This window comes from Euphorbia lathyris, chromosome 8 (genome assembly GCF_963576675.1).
Source record: "Euphorbia lathyris chromosome 8, ddEupLath1.1, whole genome shotgun sequence".
NCBI lineage: Eukaryota > Viridiplantae > Streptophyta > Magnoliopsida > Malpighiales > Euphorbiaceae > Euphorbia > Euphorbia lathyris.
In genome coordinates this window covers 2,545,796-2,549,085 of record NC_088917.1, presented here as the reverse complement: position 1 = coordinate 2,549,085, position 3,290 = coordinate 2,545,796, and the positions used below count along the sequence as shown (strand labels likewise).

The 3,290-nt window shown below is 31.8% G+C and overlaps 1 long non-coding RNA gene across 2 annotated transcripts; it reads left to right on the top strand.

The window, feature by feature from the left end:
- Positions 1–730: 730 nt before the first annotated feature.
- On the top strand, positions 731–3,084 carry LOC136204177 (uncharacterized). 2 transcript variants are annotated; one of them, XR_010675065.1, is made up of 5 exons: positions 731–934; positions 1,012–1,053; positions 1,343–1,586; positions 2,108–2,283; positions 2,741–3,084. It is a non-coding gene; the product is annotated as an uncharacterized lncRNA (long non-coding RNA). The 2 variants fall into 2 exon arrangements; XR_010675064.1 differs by having other exon boundaries at positions 731–1,053.
- Positions 3,085–3,290: the final 206 nt, after the last annotated feature.

Sequence of the window (3,290 nt, the reverse complement as noted above, 5' to 3'; positions counted from 1 at the left end):
ATTATCAATTATATTATTATTATAAAATAAATTAATTGATTAAAAATAAAAAAATATTATATTATATAATATGTGGGACCTATTAAATAGTGTGATTGTGACTAACCATTAGAAAGGATTTTTGGAGGAGTTGTTTAAATGAGAGATTTGATAGAAATTGGTGAGGTGGAATGGTTAAAGGGTGTGCAACCCTCCAACCATCAGAGTTGCTCTTACGAACAGAACTACATTAACTTCTTGCCAGTCATTTTTCCGATGACATCCATATCCCTTTCGTGTGGTTTCATTCTCTATGAAACCTTGAGGGATTATCAGATCAAGTCTCAGTCCTTTTTCACGGTCCGAAGAACACCGATCTATGGTCCAGGTATGATTTTCTACAGATTTCGTTTTCCCGTTGCTCCTCGCTTTTTTTTTACAAATATGTTCATTAACTTTTTTGATATATGGTATTTCGCAGATCTTCCGATCAGAACTACAGTAGCTTCTTACCAGTCATCTTTCTGATGACATCCGCATCCCTTTCGCGTGGTTTCGTTCTCTATGAAACCTTGAGGCATTATCAGATCAAGTCTCAGTCCTTTTTCGCGGTCCGAAGAACGCCGATCTAAGGTCCAGGTATGATTTTCTGTAGCTTTCATTTTCCCGTTGCTCCTCGCTTTTTTTTTTTACAAATATGTTCATTAACTTTTTGAGATATGCTATTTGGCAGGTCTTTTTCCATCTACTTTAAAACTCGAACCATTTTTATGGTTGAAATAGGCAGATCTGCGAGTTCATTGGTTTCATTTTTGAAACGATCCGGTCTTGGCATGTCTTCGAGTACCGATATATTTAGATCTTCCATTTCCTTTTTCCTTGGCTTTTGGTTCAGACAAAATCTGAATTTATTCCCCTTTCTCCTCCATTAAGCTCACCGGTTATCCATGGCCAGGTTTCCTCTTTCATTTCTTTTTTTTTCTTTCACTTTTGTCATGATTTTAGTTTTTTCCCCTCTATTTTTGTTATCAGGTACGTAGACGCTAGATCAAAACGGTGACTTTCCATTTTCAGGTCTGTCTCTTGCCTTCCATTTTTTTTCTTTATTTTCAATCTTTTCCCCTTCCAGTAATAAAGTTTGTTCAACTTCTTCCTATATTTTTTCCCAGCCCATGAAAAGTTGTTGAAGATTCCTTAATCCCTTTTATTAACTACTAATTGTTTTTAACTAAAAAGTTATCAATATTGTTTAGGTTGACTATTTAAAATTGATTTGTGGTAATAGGATAAGAATCATAATATTTCAAGCTAGGATGGTTCCTATATATTTTTCATAATTTTGCTTTATGTTTTCTATTCCCAGCAAAGGCAATGGCTTTTACTCCGTTGAAAGGTGTTGACAGAACAAGAACATCAGTATCCAAGTTCATATTCAGATTTGAATTGCTCCTCATTGGCAAACATGTGATAGGATTCTGGCTACGACGGAAGTGGATCATTTGCAGATTTTTGGTCACTCCTGCAACATATATCCTTCTGGTTTCATGGCTATTATTTAGAAAACATAGTTGATCAGCTTTGCATTCCTGGCCTTTCAGTTACTCTTTGTAAGTTCATGGGTATCTTTCTCAATTGATGTTTACATTCACTTTTTTCATCTCCTTTTCAGCTTGCTTCAAACATTATTTTTATTCCTTCTTTTGGTTTACAATCAATTTGGACGTTTTCGGCAAATTTTCATTCTTTATGTTTGTTGATGGATAAAGTGTATTATATGTGAATCTTTTATATTGAGCATCAGTTTCACTGGATTGTGTAATTTGATAGCTGATTTTGAATCAGAAACCGAGAGTTGTTACAGGAAACTTTTATTATAAAAAAAAGTTCATATATGTTACAAATTATAGTTTTTTGGTGTTCTAATTTTTTCTTAATTCAAATAGTTTTTTAAACCTTGAAATGAACTATCCAAAATATATGTAAGATGTTGATATATTATTTTGGCTTTTCTGTTTTAAATAATTTTCTCTTCAAATTTCATTAGTTTTACATTCTTTATATGTTTTCCAGTTGTATGTAGGTGTTGATATAGTAACTTTTTTTTTTTATGTTGTTTGATTTATCTCAGGTACTAAAATGGTTGGTGTTAGTAGTAAAATCGACCCATAAGACAGCTACAAAGTCAAAAGTTGTAGTTATTGTTCATCAGGGACCTCCAACAACATTTGAGATACCATGGATTGCATTGGTTGACCAATCTGCTTCTATTGCTTCAGCTCTGTAGGCTTCCAAATTTACTCAAGGGTACTTATATATTTTCTCCTATTACTTCTTAATTTGACTTTACATAAATAGATTGGCTCATTTCTTTTGTTTAAAAAAGCGTTGCAAATTAATTAGCTATGCTTTTGTGCTTGCTAACATTTGTTTGTGATTGGTAATGTATCTAGCTTATTAATCCTAGTAATGTATTTTTTTTAGTCATTTTGTTTGCATCATTAAAGATTTTTTCATCTAACAGAAACATGCATTTTTTAAGGGTTTTTGAGTTTTGCCTAAGCTTTTTTGGTCATTCTTAAGCATTTGGTTTTGGATAATAGTTTCATTAGCCTCTTATACATGTTAAATATATAAAGTTCACATATGTTTTTTTTTTATATAATCGATGTTAATTTGTTTTTGGACATTTTGAATTACCACTACGAAGAACTATAGGTCTGAAAGCCGCGGATACTAACTGCTATATACCTTTGTTGGCCAGGAAAAGGATATACCATTGATTTCCAGGCACAAATAGCTTAAAAGCTTTAAGCAATGAATGCGTAGTTGTAGACATAATTCCAGTTTCGTGAGTGAGAACAATCAATTGAAGACTCATGCTTCACAATTGATAGCTAGAAAACCAGTTTTAGAAGGAAAATACTATTTTTGTAAAGGAGGTACAAGATTTGAAATTGGATGAGTCTACTAGAGATTTTACCAATAATCAGTCTCAAGTTTGATGGTCTATTTTGTAATTTTTCTGTTTGTCCGTGCTCTATTTTGTTTGCATCTAAAATCTCCATTTATTCTTTTTGATGATTATATTGTAATGTTGTATTTTAGTATCCCTACAAGGAACTTATGCATAATGTTGCACTGAAGTATTTGTATTCTAATTATTATATCTTTTTGTGTAAAGTAAATCTAATGCATCTTTTAGCAAGTTTTGTGTTTGTAATAAGCTTCTTTTCTTTGAAAGAAAAAACAAATTATACAGTTGGTATATGATAGTGAAGTTTTTAATGGTATTAATTTGCTTTATTATTTTA